This window comes from Pteropus alecto, unplaced genomic scaffold (genome assembly GCF_000325575.1).
Source record: "Pteropus alecto unplaced genomic scaffold, ASM32557v1 scaffold78, whole genome shotgun sequence".
Taxonomy (NCBI): Eukaryota; Metazoa; Chordata; class Mammalia; order Chiroptera; family Pteropodidae; genus Pteropus; species Pteropus alecto.
This window is the reverse complement of record NW_006443124.1, coordinates 17725129-17749114: the sequence shown is the minus strand read 5'-3', so window position 1 is coordinate 17749114 and position 23986 is coordinate 17725129. Positions and strand designations below refer to the sequence as shown.

Sequence of the window (23986 nt, the reverse complement as noted above, 5' to 3'; positions counted from 1 at the left end):
GGGGAACCACTGGGAAGTCGAGTTCACTGAGGTAACACTGACTGTGGGGGGCTACAAATATTTACTTGTTTTTATAGACACCTTTTCAGATGGGTAGAGGCCTTCCCCACCAGGAAAGAGACTGCCTTAGTAGTTACTAAGAAACTACTACAAAAAATTCTCTCTCGATTTGGTCTCCCTGGAACTTTAGGGTCAGATGACAGGCCAGCCTTTGTAGAAAAGGTATCACAACAATTGGCTAGCTACCTAAATTTGCGATGGAAACACCACTGTGCCTACCGGCCCCAAAGTTCGGGCCAAGTAGAGCAAATGAATCAGACCCTAAAAGAGACATTAGTCAAGTTAGGATTAGAAACTGGTGGGACCTGGATAGAACTTCTCCCCTTTGCTCTTCTCCGAGCCAGGTGTACTCCATATATTAATAGATTCACCCCATTTGAAATTTTCTTTGGAAAACCCCCACCTTTAGAACCTAGAATAGAAGATGAGAAAAAGGCAGAACTACTTAATCTTACTTAAGTCTTTACAAGCCCTCCAAAGTATACAGAAGGAGATTTGGTCCTGGGTTCATGCTATTCACTCAGCTCTAGAGGACAGACTTCCCCACCAGTTTCAGCCTGGGGACTCTATGTGGATTCAGAAGTTCACTTCCAAAGGACTAGAACCCAAATAGAGAGGACCTTTCACTGTCTCCCTGATGACACCCACTGCAGTTAAAGTAGACGGCATCCCATCATGGATGCATCACTCCCACGTGAAGGCAGCACGAGAGTGGATAGCTCAGGATGACGGCCCCTTAAGACTAAGACTCAAGCATACATAAATCTAACCCTCTGTTTCTTCCTTTTTTCCTCTTTAGCCCAGGCATTGGACCAGCCACAACCAAAACCAGAAGGATCATTAATAACTTTGCTAACGACAATACACAAGGTCTTAAATAAGACCACCTGAGACATAGGACAAGATTGCTGGTTGTGCCTAAACCCAAAACCCCCTTACTATGTCAGAGTAGGAACTCCCCTAAATTTAACTGAGCTCAGCAGGCTAGAACTTCAAGTCGATTCACTAGCAGAAGTAGTCCTTCAGAATAGAAGAGGTTTAAATGTATTATTCTTAGAACAAGATAGATTATGCATGGCTCTAGGTGAAACCTGTTGCTTCTATGCCAATAACTCTGGAATAATTAGAAAAAGATTACGACTAGTACAGAGAAATTTAGATGCCAGGGAAAAACAGAGACTAAAATCAAATAACTGGTTTCATAGGATGTTCAATTGGTTACCATGGCTAACAACCCTTCTATCTGCTGTAGCTGGACTTTTAATTCTCTTCTTCCTCTTGTTAACTTTTAGCCCATGTTTCTTCAATTTCTTGTTTACATATATAAGGAAGAAAATTAATTCTATTAGACTTTTAGTATTACAAAATAGAGGCTATGAGCAAATTCTGCATGAAGAATCAAGGATTTGATTTTCCGCTAAGGCCAGTGGGGAATGTGCTGGCTGGAAAATTACTGTTTGGCTATCGCCCATGGGAACATAACACTCTAACAATAAGCTTTCTGCTTCTGTACCCCCCGCTTGCACAACCAACCTGTAGGTTGACAGTTAGTAAAAAGAAGAAAAATAGACTTGTGTGTTCAAACAGGATGAAGAATGGGGTTTAGAGCTTAAAAATCGTGTGCCTCTACATTTTGAGGCTGCTTAATTTGGGGTCTGTGTACCCCTGGCAGACCCAGCTGGCTGAATAAAGGGTGTGTTTCCTATAACTCACTGATTTCTGGTGGTCCGTGTATCTATCGGGGGCTGGTGGCTACAACAGGAGTTCCGGGACTCCCCAGAACTAGTAATAAATGTAAGAACTGAGTTAAATTGTAGTACTCCAGGTCAGTGTCCTTGAAGAAGTGAGTTAATTGCTTGGCTCTGCGGGAAAAACCACACACATACTGGAATCAGGACTATTTTGCACCTTGACTTTCTTCTTGATGTGCATCTGTATATACATAGCTGCCTCATCCTTTGTTAATTCTCTTTCATGGATCCATAATAATCAATCAGTCTCCTGTTTTTACACATTTACATTGTTGAAAGGAATACATCATAATGGATAATATCACAGACTCTGGACCACCCTAGAGGGGTTGACACCCACCTCCCACTTAGATGTATACCCTTGGGCAAGTGACATAACCTCTCAGTTCTTCAGCTTCTTTATCTCTAAAATGGGGGAAATAACAATACCTATGTCATGAGTTTAGGGTGAGGATTTAAAAAGTTAATACATGTATATAACTTTTAGAAGTACCTAGACACCTAGGAATTGCTGTACATTTGATATTATTGTTTACATTTTTGCTTTTACGAATTATGCTGCAATGGATTGCATTGTGCCTACTTCACTGAACGCAAGTTTAATGCCCCATGTCCCAGACTGGGATGGTTAGGTATCCACAGGAAAGGATGATTGTTGTAAAAAAAAAAAAGTATATTAATATAAACAAAGCCACTTTAAAATAAAGTCAAAGCTGCCATTTCACAAGAACTGCTTTGTCTTATGCCTCAAAACTTTGGAATGTTTAAATGGGCAAAGTGACCTATAGGCTCAGCCTAAAGCAACATTATGTCACAAAGAACTGTTTGCCAAGGTAACAAGAAAGCAGATATTATGACGACTGGACCAATGACTACTGGACTGAAAATTATAAGTATTGTTTAGAATTAGCGTCCCTATTGTGAACAAAAAAAAAAAGGCTCTAAAATGAGCTAACCAGTCCAGTGACAGTAACCTTATGGGGCTATCTGATCATAAATTCCTAACTGGGTAGGTCGTGGGTGAGTAGTCACGCCCCAGGCACATAACTTCCTTAGTAAAAGGTTATCTTTGCTCTAAGTAAACCTTGTCCATTGTTCCTGTGCATCTGGGTTAACATGCCTTTGAAATCCCAGAGTGATCCTCTTTTTCAGATTCCTCAGAGGAGTACCACCCTTGGGAGAGTACATAATTTGTTAACTATTCTGTAATCTACTCTCTGCCTTGCTTTCTCTCACCTTCATGGAATTATAACTGAGTGAAATGCTTAGTCTCTCTGACCCTACCTTCTAGCTTGCATTTTTCCCATGGCTTCAGGCAAAGAGCAAATAGCAAATATGCAAATTATTAGGAGTTCCATTTGAGGCTTGAATTTTTGGAAGAGCAACCTCTTACCAAAAGGTACCTCTCCCAAAGAGGTGGGGAAACGTACAAAAATAATGATTGTTTATCAAAATTCTCAGAAGTCTCTACGGCCATGCCAACCTGAACAAGCCTGATCCCGTCTGATCTTGGAAGCTAAGCAGGGTCGGGTCTGGTTAGTACTTGGATGGGAGACCACCTAGGAAGACCAGGTGCTGTAGGCATAAAAAATAAAAATAAGAGATTGTAAACTGACAAGGTCCTTGCAATTTATGAGGTCAACCAAGGGTTGCCTCACCTTAAAAAAAAAAAAAAAAAATTCTCAGGAGCCTCAAGACCAGATTCAGATCAGCAAGACTAGAAACAAAGAGGTTCAGAGATTTCATGCTCTTCCTAGTATCCCTGTTGGCACTCGAATGCCTACGGTCATCAATCACTCTTGCCCCACCCATCCTCCCTCCCCTTGTTGTAAAAGAAGACTGAATTCTGGGCTATCTTAAGATGGACTTGAGGAAGCCCTAAGGACTCCCCATCTTCTCGAGAGAGTGTCTTCTTGGTCAGTGAACATTTCCTTATACCAAACTCTCACGTTTTGCTTATTGTCCTTTTGAAGCATCAGGCACACAGACTTTGAACCAGTAACAGAATCTTATAGAATCTTATACTGATATAATTTTTCCCTGGCCCCTTCTCATAAATACCCCCTTGCTTTTGTCCCCTAATTGGAACACTATTTTTAGTTTCTCCCTAAATCTGTGCTTCCTGAATAGCTATTCTTTTTTCATCTCAAATAATGCTTATTGCTTCTCACTTTGGCCTTTTATTTTTAGCTTAATAGTACACTAACATGTTGCTATTATTAGATTTCATGCTTTAGAGAGTGAAATCTGAATTTCCACAAACAGTATCTGTAAGTGCTGTTTCCTCATACTCGTGAGAGTACAGTGTGTTAATCAAACTTCCTTATCCTTTCACTTGCATTTCTCTTATTATGAGCTAATCTAAGCATATTCCCTATGTTTAAAAGCCAAGAGTGTTTCCTTTTCTATGAGCTGTTGGTTCATATCTTTTCTCATTTTTCATAGGTTGTTATTGCCACATATAGACTTGTAAGAATATTTATCCTCCCTTTTATTACATATATTCTGATTATGAGCTTTTAGTCTGTGATATCTGTTGTTAAGTTTTTTTCAAATTTGTTGTTTGCCTTCTAATTATGAGTCCTTGAACACACCACTTCATGCTTTTTTTAGCCCTTTTTTCATAATGTGAAGTTCACTTTTATTATTATCTAGTATTTGATAGATGATAGGTAAATAGGTAGGTAGGTAGGTAGGTAGGTAGGTAGGTAGGTAGGTAGATAGATAGATAGATAGATAGATAGATAGATAGATAGATAGATAATAGGCGATAGATACAATATAAAATAAATGTAGATAAAATAGATAATTGAGATTCGATTCTGAACTTCCGGTAAATGTAAATTTTGAATGTTTATCTATGGTTTGGGGCAGAGCTGGGTTTTTAATTTCTCATAGGAAACAGTTTCCCACCCAAAGCCCCAAATTTCCTACTTCCTACTTCCTACCAAACTTCCCACTTCACGAAAAACTGGGAAGACTCTTTTTCTGGTCACCTTTACAAAGAATGGACAGCCCATGTACGGTCTAACATTTGTGTAAGGTATGATTTCTAATTTTCTGCCTCATTTCAGCCCAATGATGCATTTCTCCTGCTCAACTTGTTGTAAACCAAATCTGCCAGTAGTCTCAGCTTTGTGGTACTACTCGAACGTATGTTTCTTCTTCAGTCTTGACACTTATAAACTTCCCTTTTTCCTTTCAATCTCAATTATGCACTTTTTTCAGTTGTTTGGGTATTTTTCTTTTAATTTAGCATTTCTAAGAGTTTGACCTATTATGAAAAGATTAGCTAGTTTTCCATGTTGCCTTCATGCTTGAAGATCTCTCTTTAAGGATTCTAAACCTCAGTATCTATATCTGAAAATGAGAATAATAATATGCATGCTTCAAAGGGCCTTTTGACTATTCAAGGAGAAAGTGCATGTAAAATACTTAGCTCCATAGGTAGCGTGTCATTGCCTCTCTATGGGATGATGATGATGACGATTATGGTGATGGTGATGGTGATGGTGATGGTGATGATTGTGGTGATGGTTATGATGATGAAGGTGATGGTAATAATGGTGATAATGATTATGATGGCAGGGATAATGCTGATGGAGATGGTGGTGGTGATGATGGTGATTGTAATTGAGATAATGATGAATGTGATGATGATGATGATGATGATGATGATGATGATGGTGATGATGGTGGTGGTGATTATGGTGGTGATGATTATGATGATGATAATGGTGATGATAATAATGGTGATGGTGACTCCAACCCCACTCAACTGTCTCCTCAATTTCTATATAACAGACACCAACTTATCTTTCAGGAACGTCTGTGTGAAATACTCCTGAATACATTTTACTCCCTGTCCCCTAACATAAATAACTACTTTTTCTGTAGCACCTTCTATGTGCCTGGATTATAGAACTTTAAACCTTCCTGTGCAAACTTGTTGAGATACAAATCTCCCAATTAGACAATTTGCCTCATAAGTAGAGACACTGTTATAATCATCCTTTTAGGCACAAGACTTAGCACATTCTCATGTGAGAGAGAGAGATAGACAAAGAGAGAGAGATAGATCTACCTCAATATAAATGTAATAGTCGTTGTTCTTTTGAAGGCCAGAATGACTACCTTTTAACTCAGTGATCCTTTCTCTATGTTAAACCCGACCTCCCTCCCTATAGATGTTTTTCTACTTCTGACCACACCTGTATATAGATACCCCTTTATTTTGTATATTTCCTCTCTCTCCCCCACTCTCTTACACTTCATCTTTCCTGTTACTCTGTGTTCTCTCCTTATTTTCACCTCATAATTCAAAAGCTTTGTTACAGTGAGTTATTGTCACTCACTGTGCTCTAAGGACTGATATCATGATATTTTAATAACAAAAAATTGTGAGCTTATCTTTCCTATTTTAACATTTAAGACTTAATACATCTAAACTAGTTATATGAAGAGAATAATGAAAATGAAACAAATTTCTATTTTTGAGACGTTCTTGAAACATACTCTTATCATTCTTATCTCAAATTATTTTTGCCTCGATTAGACCTAGTTCCTACAGAAGATACTGAAATCTACACTATTTCAACTTTGTTCATTTTATTGGCCCCATGAGGATTAAAATATATATGTAAAATTGTATTCGTATTTCTTTTATTATAACTGAGTCTGGATTAATGATAAAGCATTATTTGTGTCTCTAACAAATCTGAAATATATTTTGTATTCAAATATGCAAGGGCACATACCTTGAATAAAAGAAAAAAATGCTTGAAATTCTATTGAATTTGGCCATTTGGTTAAATTTGCCTTTATGTCACATGTAAAGCCTCATGTGAGGCAACGAAGACATGCAAAGTTAATGCTGCTCATAAAGGGGGACTTGCAGAGCGCTGTTGACTTAAACAAGTTATTTAGAATGTAAGCCAAGCAGTTGTAACAAGAAGACCTAATGCAGAGAGGGTTAAAGGAGGCAGAAGTTTACTCCTCTCTCTTATGACAATCCAGGGTGAGTAATCTAGGCCTGGTGGTCTCATTTCTGATATAAGCCAATCTCTGGGTCCAAGGCAACCAGTCCAGTTCATGGCATCACCCAGGGGAAAGAGGAAAAATGTTAGGATTCATGAAAAACATCAGTGGAAGTCACAAAACATTGGGAAAAAATACCTTTAACATGCTGAGAAAAAATTATAATAATGTGGCTCATTTTGTCTCCCACCCATGTGAGACAAAGGTTACATCCAGGCAACCACCTCTGCCTGCAGAAGTGGGCTGTCTCAGGTCTGGCCAAAGGATGTGAGTGGAGATGAGAATGTATGCCACAATTCCCCTAGACTTGCCCCTCAGAGTATCCCATGTACCATTCTCCAAACTCTCCCTGCTTCTGAAATTGACTGTGGCAAAGGCTGCACAAGTCCATGCATATACCAAAACCACTGAACTGTGCACTTTAACTGGACAAGGTGTGTGGCATGTGAATTATACATGAATAAAGCTGTTAGCAAGAGGAGGAGGAGAAGATGTAAGCTCCCAAGGGAAAAGGTATCGTGTTCACTTTATCTGATGGTGCTTTCCAAGAGGCCTGAACAGCTGACACAAAAATGTTTGCAATGAGTAAGTACAACTGGGTGCAAAATGATCCAACCCTATTTATTTCATCTATTGTGCTTACTTTTCTGTCCCAAACATTTCACTGTGTGTTCCGCTCATGCCATTAAGCACCCGCCCTCTATCCCTCTCCTGCTGAGCTTTCCCCTCACCCTAAGGCAATGGGACCCCAACCTTTTTGGCACCAGGAACCAGTTTTGTGGAAGACAATTTTCCATGGACCGGGTTAGGCGGGATGGTTTCAGGATGATTCCAGTGCATTACTTTTATTGTGCACTTTATTTCTATTATTATTACATTGTAATATATAATGAAATAATTCTACAACTTACCATAATGCAGAATCAGATGCCACCAGATGCAGTTGTAAAATTGAAGTACATCAATTCACTCGCCACTATAAAGTCTGCCACCAGATGCAGCTTGTCAGTTGCCAGTCACTGATAGAGTTTTGATATGAGTCTGCAAGCAATTGATTTATTATGGTCTCTGTGCAGTCAAACCTTTCTGTTAATGTTAATCTGTATTTGCAGCTGCTCCCCAACACTAGCATCATTGCCTCAGCTCCACCTCAGATCTTCAGGCATTAGATTCTCATAAGGAGCAGGCAACCTAGATACCTCGCATGCGCAATTCACAGTAGGGTTGGTATTCCTAAGAGAATCTAATGCCTGATGATCTGAGGTGGAGCTGAGGTGGTCATGCCAGCGCTGGGGAGCGGCTGCAAATATAGATGAAGCTTTGCTCCCTCTCCTGCCGCTCACTTCCTGCTGTGCAGCCCAGTTCCTAACAGGCCACTGACTGGTACTAGTCCATGGCCTGGGGGTTGGGGACCCCTGCCCTAAAGGACACGGACTCCTCTCTACCTCCAGAAGTCCCACTTCCTCAGGAACCATCACCTACAGCTGTTACTCTTCATAGCACTCATCCAGTGTTTATTTCATAAACAGTTTCCCAAGCACAAGGAACAAGGGAAACTGACATTTGACAGACCTATTTCTAAGAAGGCTGCTGCAGCTACATCCACATGGCACTGTACCTAATACTGAGAACAGGGAGCATTCCCATTGAAGGAGGGGAGGCCCATGGAAAGTAAGAAGAGGGAAGGATCCTGAGAGCTCTCCTGGACCCAAGCCAGGCACCATGGATGCAGAAACTGTAAAGCCTCACGAGTTAATCTGTCCAGAGAACTGGGCCAATGTAGCCATGATGTGGGGACTGCACTTGAAAAGCTTAGAGGATCTGAAACAACTGTGTGCAAACTCCCCGGGGTGCAGGGCCAAGTCCACCTATAGGACATAGGGGAGCTGCAGGGGACCCTGGCAGGTCTGGTAAACTGGTAAGAGGGAATGGTAGACTGTCACACACATTCCTGCAGGGGGTGCCAAAGAGCCAGCAAAATCCCATTTTTAATAAAGTTGATGAGACTGGTTATAGTATTTTTTTTTTAACCTTAATTCCACCTGTAAGAAGTAAGCACAACACTTCTTCTTCTTTTCGTCTTTCTTCTTTTTTTTTATTTTTTAGTTTTCTTTTAATTTTCTCTTTTTTCTTAATTTTCTTTTTTCTTTTTAACTTCTTTTTTTCAATTTTCTTTTTTTTCCCTGATTTTTCTTTTATCTTCTTTTTCTTTTTCTGTTTTTATTTTTCTATTTTTCTTTTGTCTTTCATTCCCCTTTTTGTTTTTATTTTTATTTTTTCTTATTTTTAATTGGGATGATATTTACATAACATAAAATTAACTATATTAAAGTAAACAACTCAGTGACAGTATATCCATATTGTTGTGCAAACACCATTTCTATCTAGTTCTAAAATACTTTTTTCACCCTAAAATAAAACCTCCAAAGCCACTACATAGTTTCGCCCCATTTCCCTTTATCTCTCCAGTGCTTGACAACCACTCTTCTGCTCTCTGTCCCTCTGCATTTACTTCTCGTAGACATTTCATATTTACAGAATCCTACACTGTGTGGCCTCTTGTATCAGCTTTCCCACATTGTCCTCCCTCTGCACTTTCAGAGAACCTGTCCCTCATCTCAGTGTCTACACTGCACTTGAGGAGGTCGAGGTGAAGGTCTCTGGTATCTCTTGCTTCCAGAAAAGAAGCTCTGGGCCACTTATCCAGCTGATAGGCTGTTGGTGGGGAGCCCACACCTCCCTCAGGATTCACTCGGTCCTTCCTTCTGCTAGGTAAGCATCGTATTCTGTTGGAACTGCTTTTCTAGTTAAAGCCTCAGTCCTCCCTCCTGTCTCATAAGTATACAACGCTGAGTTTTAGGCAATGTCATTATCTGGTTAAAGTAGCACACAGGAAGATGAAAATGAGGAGTAGGGATAATCCTGCTTGTAATTCATATTTATATATGAGAGGAAACAACTGCCTTACCAAAAGTTCACTACCCTAGGAGGAAAGCAGGAGAGAATTTGGGGGTAATTTTGGCAGCCTCAGCCCCTGGGTGAGCACTGAATCTGGAATGGGCACCCAAACCTTGAGTCCATCACATTCTACCGAATGAAATTTAACACCTCACCTCTAAGAAGACAATGCAGCCCTTCCCTGTAGCTCTCTTCTCACCAAAACTCTTCTGGAAAATGTCCAGACTTTTGAGTCAATAAGAGGAAAAAATAGGCAGGGACACGACTTGGCCAAGCTTGTCACTTAGAGTCAAGGAAACAGGTGTCCTGAGCTTAGACTGAGTCAAGCTCCTAGTGAGACCAGACTGCCAAGGCCATGGGAGTGGAGAAGGGGGTCACTCGAATTTCAGCACAGGAGTCTGCAGAGAAAATGCCACAATTGGGTCAATTTCAACCTGATCGTGAAAAACTTTCTTGAAGGATTCTGGCCAGCTTGGTCAGGACTGGAGGTCTTCTGATAATGAAGAAATTTTATCTGAGTCCCCCAGCTTCTGCCCTTGACCTTGATCCTGGCTCTCGAGAGTCACAACTCCTCCTTGGGGCTCCTGGCACCAGCCCAGTAGCCATTCTTCCTTGGGCCACCTCGCTTGGTCACTGTCTCTCCCCTTATCTTCTGCTACCAGGGTCTTGCTCCTCAACCCTCAATATGCTCAGTTCTGTTGACCACACCCCTTAGGAAACACTCTTTTTTTTCCTGCTGCAACTGCCAAAAAGGCACAGTTGCTTATTTGCGGGGGGAGGGCAGTAATAAGAGAATCCACAGACACTGGGGAACTCAGCTGTTTACACGGGTTTCTAGCCTCCCTTCCCATATCACCACCTGGAGGCGGCGTGGTTCATGTGTTTTATGTGCCCCCAAAATTTGCAGAGAACTAAGTTGATTCCCTCAACACCACCAGAATTTCCCTGGAAGCCTACAGCTGGACTCTGGCTAGGTGAGTACTTCCTATTTTCAAGCTTTCATCTACATCTTTGCTTTCTCCACTTTCTCCCTGCCCTCAAGTGCCAAAGAGACCCCAGGGATTTGCTAGAAGGGCAGCTCCAAATAGGATGAGAGCATCTGCTAACGGAACTCTTTATTTGTTCACATGAACAACAATCCTGTGAGGGTGGAATCACCCAGACCAGCAACCATGTTTCAGAACACTTTCTCTCTAAAAAGGGGTCACAATAAGTAAGAAAGCTTACAGAGTGTTTTGCCTCAGGATTTGTGTCCCGCCTCTCCCCCTCCTCCAGGTATAGAAGTCCCCTTGTGGAGAAAAGGAAAACAGAGGGCTCTTAGGGGGTTCGTAGATAGAATTCTCACTTTGGATTCTCATAATCAGAATTTGAGTTTTCTCTCCCAGTATGCTTATGTTTCAGGACAGAACATAGTTAGAGATCAGGCAATAACCTTACGTGAGTAGGCGAGGAAATGAAGCCCTTTCACCCTGGAGGATGGATGACAATAAGAGGGATGTTCTCCATGAGTAGATGGATACAAGAAGAGACGGCAGATGTTGTTTCTCAGTCTTCAGTATTAATAACTTGTTAGGGAGTAGAAGTGACTGAGATGGTTAGAAATGATCTTTCTTTTCCAAGGTCATTTTTTTTTTCTTCACTCCTGTTAGTCTCATGGTGGTGCCTTGTATCCCACAAGACATAAAGAGAAAGATAGAGACAGAAAGACAGAGAGGGAGATAGACAGACAGAGACAGAGACAGAGAAAGATAGAGATGCAGAGAGACAGAGACAGAGGTAAGAAAGTGAGAGACAGACAAAGAAACAGAAAGACATAGAGAGACGGAGACAGACAGAGAAATTTATTCCATCCTGCCTTATCTCCAATATCTGGGAAGTGGGTCCTCTGTCCCCAGCAGGGATGAAAAAGATACATGGCCAAGACATCTTTCCACACAGCTTCTCCCTCACCCTCATCCTCTTGCAGCTCCTGTCCAGCCCCACCCCTAGACATGGTAAGAGCCCCGCTTCCCCACCTTAGGAGGATGGCCCAGTACAAAGAGAGGAAGGCCAAGTCTACAACCACGCTAGCCTGAACAATCCCGATCCCATCTGATCTCGGAAGGTACTTGGATGGGAGACCATCTAGGAAGACCAGGTGCTGTAGGTGTAAAAAAATAAATAAATAAAATAAGGGATTGTAAGTTGACAAGGTCCTTGCAATCTGTGAGGTCAACCGAGGGTTGCCTTGCCTAAAAAATAAAAAAATAAGAGAGGAAGGCCAGAGAGAGAACTTGAGCTGACACCTTCCCATGTTGGCTCAGGATCCACAGAATCCTTCCAAGAGGACCGTGGTCACGGGTGGAAAGGCTCTGGGGTACTTGCACCTGGCAGGTCTCTTGGGGGGTTCGTAGATAGAATTCTCACTTTGGATTCTCATAATCAGAATTTGAGTTTTCTCTCCCAGTATGCTTATGTTTCAGGACAGAACATAGTTAGAGATCAGGCAATAACCTTACGTGAGTAGGCGAGGAAATGAAGCCCTTTCACCCTGGAGGATGGATGACAATAAGAGGGATGTTCTCCATGAGTAGATGGATACAAGAAGAGACGGCAGATGTTGTTTCTCAGTCTTCAGTATTAATAACTTGTTAGGGAGTAGAAGTGACTGAGATGGTTAGAAATGATCTTTCTTTTCCAAGGTCATTTTTTTTTTCTTCACTCCTGTTAGTCTCATGGTGGTGCCTTGTATCCCACAAGACATAAAGAGAAAGATAGAGACAGAAAGACAGAGAGGGAGATAGACAGACAGAGACAGAGACAGAGAAAGATAGAGATGCAGAGAGACAGAGACAGAGGTAAGAAAGTGAGAGACAGACAAAGAAACAGAAAGACATAGAGAGACGGAGACAGACAGAGAAATTTATTCCATCCTGCCTTATCTCCAATATCTGGGAAGTGGGTCCTCTGTCCCCAGCAGGGATGAAAAAGATACATGGCCAAGACATCTTTCCACACAGCTTCTCCCTCACCCTCATCCTCTTGCAGCTCCTGTCCAGCCCCACCCCTAGACATGGTAAGAGCCCCGCTTCCCCACCTTAGGAGGATGGCCCAGTACAAAGAGAGGAAGGCCAAGTCTACAACCACGCTAGCCTGAACAATCCCGATCCCATCTGATCTCGGAAGGTACTTGGATGGGAGACCATCTAGGAAGACCAGGTGCTGTAGGTGTAAAAAAATAAATAAATAAAATAAGGGATTGTAAGTTGACAAGGTCCTTGCAATCTGTGAGGTCAACCGAGGGTTGCCTTGCCTAAAAAATAAAAAAATAAGAGAGGAAGGCCAGAGAGAGAACTTGAGCTGACACCTTCCCATGTTGGCTCAGGATCCACAGAATCCTTCCAAGAGGACCGTGGTCACGGGTGGAAAGGCTCTGGGGTACTTGCACCTGGCCTACCCAGTTCTTTGGGATCTGCCCCTAAGGGAAAGCTGATTTCACCATCTCTGTGCCCGGAGAAACTGTTCTGGCTATGATGGGGGAAGACACGGAGCTACTGTGCCACCTGTCCCTCAATGTCAGCATCGAGGACATGGACCTGCGGTGGTACAGCGACCAGCCCTTGCCAGCCATGCACATGCACAGGAAAGGGGAGGACATGCAGGAGGAACAGATGGAGTGGTATTGGGAAAGGACAACATTTGTGAGGGCGGGGCTGGCCCAAGGCCAAGCTGTGGTGAGGATACACAACATCAATGCTTTTGATAATGGGACATTCCACTGCCACTTCAGAGATGGTGCCGTGTTCCAGGAGGCCAAGCTGTGGCCGAGGGTGGCAAGTGAGGCAGAACCCACATCTCTCCAAGAGCTTCTTCCCCAAAGTTTAGTTCCAACTCCAGGTCGTCCCATTGTGGCCTGAAGTCCCTAAACCTGATAACTTCCCACCACATGTGCTTCCAGGCACATTCATTCCCAGGTGCTTTCACAGGGCAGGTTTCTCAGGAAACATGGTTCAGAACGTGTGGCTTTGTGTTCTAATTCTCTTTCTCTCCATTTCCCCATTGACCCAGAAACACAGGAAGGGAAGGAGAGGGAGAGACAGAGAGACAGAGAAAGAGAGATTAAGGGAGAGAGAGAGAGGAGAGTGCATATGGGAGTGGGAGAACCAGTGAACCCCGGCTCATGTTTGAAGTCAACAAATCTGTATTCAGGGCCCACACTTATCATTTTACAACAAAGAAAAGATATTTATTCTTCCTGAAACTTATCTATTTTGTCCTGTTCTTTTCGGGGAATGAGGGTAACATATTTGGGGTGTAACTATTACACAAGATAGGTAGTTCATGAAAAATCCCTAACACCTATTAGAAAGTCTCAAGATTTTCATTTTTCTGGTGGAAGTGGGGTGGCTACAAATGTTGGAGTGGGTGTCTGTTCCCTGGGCTCAGAGCTCACAGTCCACATCCAAGTTACACAGGATGAAGGTGTCCAAGCGGAGTGCACCTTGGCAGACTGTTACCCAGAGTGGAGAGGCATCAGGGAACAGATCCTGCCTTCTGTGACCAATCTCTCTGCCTCACCAACGACTGGCTTCTGGACCATGATGTCCAGCATGACCATCCCACACAACAGGACTGTGGGAGGCCTCTCCTGCTCCATCTCCAGCCCCCTACTCTCAGAGAGGAAGGTGGTTCAGAGCCCACTGCCCAGCTCATGTCCCCTGTCCTGTTCAATTCTGGCCTCAAAAGTGCTGAAAGCAGGTACTTATGTACCCAGATGCCAGGACATTAGGATGGAGATGAGACTTGTAGCAGGAAAGGACTGGCGGCAAATCCCCATCCAGGTCCTAGCCAGGAGTTCGGGAGCACACACAGTTTTGGGTGCTGATTTCTGAGGTAGAACAGAGATGGGGTGCAGAGAGAGCCCCCAGAAGAACTTTGCCTTCCAGGGGAAAGAGAAAGGTTTGCCCCAATATTGCTTTTTACATTTTTTTAAATAAACTTTAGTTAGAGCAGTTTTAGGTTCACAGCATAATTGAGGGGCAGGTACAAGGACTTCCCCGACACATGGCCTTCCCCACAATCAGCATCCTCTCCCAGAGTGGTGCGTTCGTCTCAGCCAATGAACCTGTATGGACACGTCATCATCCAGAGTCCATAGTGTACGTTAGGGTCACACTCGGTGCTGTACATTCTGTGGGTTTGGACACATGAACAACATGGATCCACCACTGCTGTCTCACACAGAGTAGTCTCACTGCCCTGAAAATCCTCTGTGTTCCACCTAGTCACCCCTCCCTCACTCCTGGCAACCATGGGTCTTTTACTGTCTCCGTAGTTCTTGCCTTTTCCAGAATCATCCAGTGTGTGGCCTCCTCTTTCACTTAGTTACACACAGTTAAGTTTCCTCTATGCCTTTTCATGGCTTGATGGCTGATTTCCTCTTAGTGCTGAGTAATATTCCATCAAATGGATATAGCACAGTTTATTCTCTCACCTACTGAAGGACATCTTGGTGGTTCCCAACTTTAACTTTGTATAAAATTTTCATTTCTAAATTATTTTAAACTTATAGAAAATTTGCAACAGTAATACCCAGAATTACTTCCACCTAGATTCGCCCCATGTTCATCATTCTGCCTCCTGAGTTTTACCATTTCTCTCTCTCTGCGCACCAGCTCTCCTGTGCATCTGTCTACATCTATCTGTACAAACACATGCATATGCTTTTCTGAACCATCTCAGAGCATTTCGTAAGCACCATGTCCCTGACCCACAAACCCTGTAGTGTTTACGTGTTAAGAACACAGAAACACTCTCACCATGTTTTCATGACTCCCTGGAATCTCTGTTAGCTTCCTTTTCCAGAAGATTCCCATCATGACATGGAGAATAGCCCTGCCTCTGACTCTCGCTGCAGTGGCCCTACTAGTAGCCATAATCATCTGCCTCTTTCGGAAGCGGCAAAGGGAAAAGAATCAAATGTGTCTGGAAGAAGAGACAGTGCATGGAGCAAAGATGCAGGACCCAGAAGCCAGCAGGAGCAGGAACCTACCACTCCACGGTATGCAGGGGCCCCAGCGGCCTCCACCACAGTTGGAAGGGAGTAGCCTGAGCAGGCCCAGCTCTGGGACTGCCCAATTACCATATACAGAGAGAAACCCCCTATCTCTGAGGACCGGCAATTTCCAGAAGGAGGGAAGGTCTTCCTCTCAGAAGCAGATAATCGGCTTGACCCCAAGTATTTCTATCCCTTGAGGTGATGATACAGTCCCAAAATATTGCTGAAGTAATCAAATACAGCCCACGAAGAGAGTCCATTATCATCCTCAGGGTTGTCATCAATATAGATGAGCCCACCCTTCTATTCGCTCTTCTCCAGCCTCCTGTGTCATTTCAGGAGCTGGGGGTTTGCCCACAGATGTCAGGCCCTGATCCTGGGAGCAGACACAGTTCCTGGACCGGGTTTAAAGCCTGTGCCATCACTTGGAGAGGATGAAGGGAAGCCTGGGGTCAACAGGTTCCACTCTACAAACAGCTCTCCTGAGGAAGACAATGACCCCTCATGGTTGTGTTGGGTACTAAAGAACATATATTTGCTCTTGTTTTACAGAGAGACAGCATGAAGAGCTTGGTAGGTCCTCCCTTGACTTGGCGCCTGGATAGTACCAGCTTTGGCCCAATTTGATGATCTGAGCCCAGCACTTCACATCTCTCTGTTTCATTGCAGGCTGGAGGGACGACAGCCTTGTCTATGGTGAGAGCCATGCTTGGAGGCTCCAAGCCTCTGCCCCCCAGGCCACCTCAAATCCCAGACCTGGCCTGTTCCCCAAAGGCAAAGGCAGCTAGAAGCTCAGACCTGGTTCTCTGAAGCAGGGCAGGGAGTGGGACCCCGCAGTCAGACCTGGTCTTGGGAACACAGGACCCTTCTTCAATGACACACAGATCCTGGCTTCCTTCTCTCACACTATCGGCTCTGATGGAAATAAGCATGGGGAGGTCAGAGTTACTCAGGAGGATGGTGAGAGGGGTAGATGAAGGCCACCAAGAGGCAGGTCCAGACCTTTTCTGCTTTCCTGCATTTGCATGTGCGTCTGCGCACATGAACGTGTGTGCACATGGGGGAGAGCACATGTGGGTGTGCATGTATGCAGTGCATGTATGCATAAACATGTGCATGCATGTGTGTGCATGGGTGAGTACATGTGTTAGTATACACATGTGAACACATGCATGTACACATAAGCATGTGTGTGCATGTGTGTACATGTCGTGTGTATGCACATGCATGTTTATGTGCATGAGTAAGTGCAAGTGTGCATGTGCATGTGTCTGTTCCCTTCTATGCCAAGGTGCAGAAATACAGTAATAAATGCTGGTGAGTGGCAGCTACACCGTAGTAAAAGCCAAAGTGTAGCCATCCTTAGAAAACTTGGCTTCTTTTTTATTTTCTGGGACCCTGAGACAGACAGGCCTGGAGAGCCTGTGGCAGTGAGACTCCTGCCTTTGGCAGATGCAGGAGAGTCAGCCATCCCGAGGGGGGCACAGAGTGCACTGTGACCATGGAAGGGGAGAATTCAGTGACTGTCCACCTCTCACTAAGCGGGAGGCATGGGTTATACAGGAGGGGAATCTGAAGAGGGGGCAACCAGGACAAGGAGAGGGAAACTGGCAGGCAGGGGACAGGGCAGCTGAGAGATTAAGGGAAGATGGGAAGACCCTGTCTGACACAGCCACTGGTTGTAGGGCCAAGGAGAAGACAGGGAGCTCATTCACTCGTTTGCTCATTCATTCATTTAAACTAGTGCCCCATGTGTCAGCACCTGGGATTTATTAGTGAATGAAGTGGCTTCCTCCTGTCCTCGTGGGGCAGTGAAAATTTTTAACTGAAACTGGAATTATTTGGGGTAAATACTGTAGGATGCAAAAATGAAATGGGCCAGGACAGCATTCACTTAGGATGGCCAGGCCCTGCTGGGGGGAAAGGATCGGCAGCATCTAAATGGAGGGTGGGGTGACTGGAGGGAAGACCCCGCTATGCAAGGAGGGCTGGGCCTCCCGCCACGGCAAGGAGAGCGGGCGCCAGGCTGAGCGAAGCTGTGAGTGTGGACGACACTCCAGCAGGGCTGGTGGTGAGTGGACTCCAATCGCACAGAGCCTGGGAGGACTGGAAGGGAGCCTGGATTTTTCTTGAAGCATGGTGCAAAATGAGTGAGGGGTTTAAGAAGGGAAGAGGACTGATGAATGAAGAGAGGGGACAGACATGAGACAGTCCTGAGCTACAAGTAGGAGAGTCTAAACAAGGCAGAGAAAAGGGAGGAGTGACCCTCACCTGTCTGAATGAGTGGGTCGTGGTGGCTCAAAGTACTGAAAAGGAAAAGGTTTGGGGAAAAATGACAGATTTAGGCCAAAGAAGTGAAAATTGTCTTGGAACTCTTATGCTAAGATGTTTTCAGGCTTCCAAATCGAGACATCAAATAAATTAATGCATACACAAGTCTAGAGCTCCCAGTGTAAGTCTGAACTAGAGATAGGAATTTGGGATCAACTGCCTATATCTGGCATTTAAAATAATGATAGTGAATAATATTTGGAAAGTCTGTATTATCTGCTCAAATTGCCTGTAAACCAAAATTATTCTTTAAAGAACACATACTAATTTCTTTTAAAAAGTAATATGAGTTAAGAAAAAAAAAAGAGAAAGATACAGGACAAAGAAGATCCAAGATCTAGTCTTGGAGACCCCAATACTTAAAGGTCTGCAGAAGCAGGACGACACCTGGGGTCAGAAAACAGGGAGAGTTGGTGGCAGGGCCAGGAGATGTCTCACTGAAATCAAGAGACAGTGTGTTGAGGGAGCAGCTCTTGTGTTCGATACAGCAAGAATTGGAGTCAGGTGAGGACTCTGCAAAAAGGGACAGCTGTGGTCAATGAGGAAGGTGTCCCTCCATCCTCCCCCATCCCTTTCTCCGTGCGGAGAACTGGGTAGGAAGTTTCAAAATCATCGTCTGTTAGGTCGAGCTTAAAATTGGCAAGTGTGGAATCAAGGCAAGGTTGGGTTGGGTTGGGTTGGGTTGGATTTCCGTTGAAGGTGGAATATTTGTTGCCTAAAAGGAATGATTGATGTGGAGAGAGACGAAGGCTGCAGAGACAGAGGATACGAGCATAGGGGATAGTTTTGCAGGAGGTAGTGGGCTGTGGGCAGGATGGTGCAGGTCTGGGCTTGCGACACTCTCAGGCTCCCCTGTCAGATCGCAGAGCCTCCTCCAGCTTTCAGGTCTCATAAGGGACACCGTTGAGAACACTTGCTAAAAAGGCTGATAGTGGTCCATGAGGAAGAAGACTATAGATGGTGGAGGGACAATGCAACAGACATAGGATGCCTGAGAGCTTGTGACGAGGAAGTCAGCTCCTCATTGATGCTGAATCGACAGGGATGCCACTGGGAACCCACGAAGGCACAGCTGCACTGGGGATGGTGTGGCAGTTAGCTACAAAATGGGGCATTCAGTCACCCCAAACCCCAGTAATTCCATTCCTGGAAGTAGACAGTGAGAAATGAATGGCATCCACAGGGACACCAGGACAAGAATGTTGTCAGCAACCCCATTCATAATTGTTAAAGACCAAGCACAGTCCTGCTGTTCTTCCAGCGCTGAGCACAGACTAGCAACAGAAGCTATTCAGCAATAAAAACACTAACAAGCTAGAGAAGGGTGTGACTGGGACAGTCCGCACACTGTGAATAAGTTCTGGAGATTGTGTCATAGTTATTGAATAGTTTTGTATCAAAGTTTATTTTCTGCTTAGATGTTTTACTGTGGTTGTGCAAGATGTTGTCATATGGATAGCCTTTATGCTGTTTTGCAACTTCTTTTGAAAGTCCGAAAGTATTTTTTTTTCTAATGTGAATAATCTTTTTTAACGATGAGAGAGTTCCAAATAGAAGGAGCCAGAATAGGTGTTTGAACTACTGGAGATGGAACTGGAGAAGGAGCCAGAATAGGTGTTTGAACTACTGGAGACGCCCACAGCTCAGACTCTCCAGAAAAGGGGTTGGGAAGAAAAGGAAATACAAAAAGCAGCACATAGAATTTGGGGAGAAAACAGTCTGCTAGAAAGCCAGAGAGCACATTTCCACTCCAGGAAGGAGGTAAGGAGCCATTGTTGGGAAAGCTGGGGTTTGGAAGTCAAGCGAGTGGATCCTTGAGGACGCAGTTCAGGAAGCATGAGTGTCTGACACACCCAGTGGAGACGCAACGTACACAGCATGTGGGCTCCAGAAAGGACAAGCAGCTCTGGCTCTACTGCTGTCTCTTCATTTCCTTTGTTAAATAGATGACTTCCAGGACAGGTAGGCACCCTGTTGGTCCCCAAATATCATCCTCCTCTCAATAGGGAGCCGATTGTAGACAGGACCTCCCCCCCACCCGCCCCCCACACCCCCACGAGGTCTCATGCAGCGGGCCTGGGAGCTTCGAAAGGGACAGAGGGCAGAGAATAGGGTAGGAGAGAAGGTGGCTGTTTGGGAAGGTGTTTGTCTTGGCTTTGGGCTGTTAAGTTCCCTCTCCGAGACTTTCAGACGGAGTTCCTCAGTGGTTGACACCACGACTGCAAAACAGCACCTGCCCAGATGCATATGTGGTGCCATCTCATGTCCTCCTGTGTCCTCCCTTGTGCCCCCGTGTCCTCCTGTCAGCTCTGCCCCTCTGTCTCCCTCAGTCTTTATTTCTCTTTCTCTCTCTCTGTTTCTGTCACACACAAAATGCCACACACACACACACACACACACACACACACACACACACTGTGAGGTGGTTCACTGGGTGATAAGCAGAACTTGAAATGCACCAGCAGTATCTCTTAGTCCTCTAGAAGTCACCCCACCCCCAAGTGTCCTGGGAATAAAGCGGGCCGTGAAAGGAATTCCCAGGGCAGCTGTGCCTCCACTTTCCCTGGAGACATGAGAGAAACCCTAGAATACCCTCTGTGAAGGAGCATGGGTGGGAGCCAAACCCCCACTCCTGCCCCTCCCCTCTTCCCGCAGTGAACCCATCCCTGGACCCTGACTCGGCGAGCCCCAAACTCGCCCTGTCTGAGGACGGGAAGAGTGTGAGGCGCCTGCCCTTCGCGCAGGAGCTGCCCGACAACCCCGGCCGATTCGACCGGGACCCCTGTGTGCTGGGCCGGGAGTGGCTCTCCTCGGCGCGGTATTACTGGGAGGTACAGGTGGGGCACAGGAAGGCCTGGACTCTGGGCGTGTGTCTGGAGAGCCTGGTTCGGAAGGGAAGAGTCCCCAAATCCCCCCAGCATGGGCTCTGGGCCCTGGAGTTGTACAAGAATGCACTCTGGGCCCTGGCCTTCCCAAGGGTGCGCCTCCATCCTCCAGAGCCACTGTGCCGGGTGGGCCTTCTCTTAGACTGTGCCGCCGGCAGGCTCTCCTTTCACCACGTAGTCGATGGATCCCTAGTCTACGTGTTCACTGGGCTCCCTTTCTCAGCCCCTCTGCGGCCATTCTTCTGCCTCTGGACACTTGACCCTCAGCCCCTGACCATCTGTTCAGGACAGCAGCCCCCAGAGGCCTTGGACCCTCCCCAGGGCCAGGGGCAGGAGAGGGACACGGACATTCCTCCCATGGGGCCCATGTTCTCTTTGCCCCAGTCCAGCCCACCTTTGTAGGAGACTCGTTCTGTCTCCTAAAATCCAGCTAGACCACGCACAGGTCTGCCACTTTGTGAATTATCTCACCTTGTCTTCCTTTTTCTCCTCTGCAAAATGAGAACACTATATTATGGACTGAATTGTGTCCCCCTCCCTCTCCCCCTCGCCCAATAACTCATAGTTGGAGCACAGCTCCTAGGACCTCAGATGGGGCTATATTTGGAGATGGAGCCTTTAAAGAGGTGGTTAAGGTGAAATGAAGCCTCCAAGGTGGATCTTCATCCCATATGACTGATAGCCTTATGAGAAGAGATTAGGACACAGACATACAGAGGAATGACTATGTGCAGACACAGTGAGGAGACGACCATCCACACACCCAGGAGTGAGGCCTCAGGAGAACCAGCCCTGCCTGCACCTGGAGCCCGGACTTCTAGCCTCCAGGACTGGGAAGAATAAATGTCTGTTTTATGAGCTGCCCTGTCTGTGGTATTTTTTATGCAGCCAGAGCCGACGGAGACACCATATCATTATAAACCACTGAATGATCCTGGGTAATGTGCTTGGACACACATGTAAAATAATGGCCCCAGTGAGGGACTTGTAGTAGTTGCTCAAAAAATGCCAACCTTCCTCCTCCTCTCCCCATCCTCATAGGTGTCTGGACATCTGGTCTACCTTGGGTCCCTCGTCCTTCCTCCTTCTCTGTGACAGGTTAGCATAGGGTCATGTGGAGGCCAAGCCAAAGACCCCAAGGCTGCCAGGCAGGCCCCTAGCATTGGTCAGGGTCCAGGTGGGACCATATGGGCAGTTTAGCAGAGAGAACAGACCAGAATTAACTAGAATTTGAAGAGCTCAGAGGACAGAGCTAGAACACTGAGGGAGGCAGAGCTGGTGCTGCATAAGCCACTGCCGCTCTGTGTCTGGAGACAGAAGGAAGCTGGGAGGAGCCAGGAGCTTACTGCTCAGAGGACCATGTGGCTGGTTCCCTGAGTGCTGGGAGAACACAAACTGTAATAGTCTAGTCACTTTTTTGCTTAACGCCTAATTGAGTAACTGTGTCAATTTACTAAACAATCATCATTTTGAAAATACTCAACAGTCAACTTTGCCTAAATACTCACAGACCATGTACACAAGTATAATATTAAAAGATTTCAATCTTACAAACTGTATTTCCCAATCTTTAAACCCTGGTTATAAACTTAATCGAAAATTTGTAAAATCTAATTGAAATTATATGTAATCTATCCTGAGATTGAAATCTTACAAACTCCTAGCAAGCCCCCAAAACGCAACCAGTCAATAAGGCAGTGATAAAAATAGAACTGGTCAGGACCTTCACACCAATAATAACCGAAGTGCTGATACCTCGGGCTTCCTTGTTTTCAGTTAATTTTTGCCTCTTAGTGTTATTTTTTTGTTTTTTTCTTAACTCATTTGGATCGTCTTTCTAGGTTTTTCTGTTTTGTTTTCTCAGGTTTTAATAACTCTGCTAAACCCACTTGAGGATTTCTGCATAGAGTGGTCCCCCAGTCAAGAGACATTGTGTCAGCTTGGACTGAGTGTGAGTGTGTAAGTGTATGTGTGTGCAAGTGTGTATGTAAAGACACTGCGTGCATGTGGACATGCAAGTGTGTACAGGTCTCTGAATGTGAGAGTGACCCTGTGAGGACAGACCTTGTGTGAAAAGGGAGGAAGGATCCTATTGTGACCAGGACTTCCAGCCACCCGGCTGCCTGCACACTTCTCCCAAGTGAGCATCTTCATCAAAGTTCAGTGTCTGTCACCACAAGGACCCACCTAGACACTTGAGTCGCTCCTATATATTAAGAGAGAGTTTTAAATTAGCCCAGCCATGAGAAGATGGGACATTACTTTATAAGGTACTTAAAAAAGATTAACATGCTGGAAAGAACAATGTCAGAACAACTTAGGAACGGCCACCGCTGGCATTTTCAGGAGCAGTGCAATCTTTCCGCAGACCCATAGATTACCATTACCGAAAAATGGAACTCTGCCCAGCACGGCTGCATCCTCTTCAACCCTCTCAACGACATTCTGTGACCCATGCTCTGGTCATGAGTGCTGCGCAGCAGCTCTTCAACCTCCATCCACCATGTGAGTGCTGGGCTCTGTGTAAAAGTGCCTCATCATTTAGGTTGTATCCCTTTGTGCTGTTATACACACTGCTATAAAAAATAGTCGAGTCATTACGTTTTTGCTTAGCTCCAAAGTGACTTCATTGGTAGAAACTCTGTCGTATAGATTTTCTGGAAGAGCACTTGCATATTTTTTAATTGTCCGTATTCACTACCAGTTTGCCCTCCAGGAAAAGACACAAGCAGGGAAGCACAAAGACACCCTGCATGCACACCTTAGGATGCTTGTTGTTGGACCCTCGAAAATTTGATCATTGAAAAAGTTAGATATCGAAGGGTGTGTAAACATGCATTTCTTTAAATCCTAGTGAGGCAACGGTATGTGCTTATCGCCCATTGCTAATGAGTGTGTCTGTGTGTGTGTCTGCATGTGTCTGTGTG

General features: G+C 44.9%; 1 pseudogene; it reads left to right on the top strand.

Annotated features, from left to right (window-relative positions):
• Nucleotides 1-3276: 3276 nt before the first annotated feature.
• On the top strand, nt 3277-3395 carry LOC112471948 (annotated as a pseudogene).
• The last annotated feature ends 20591 nt before the right edge of the window (nt 3396-23986 follow it).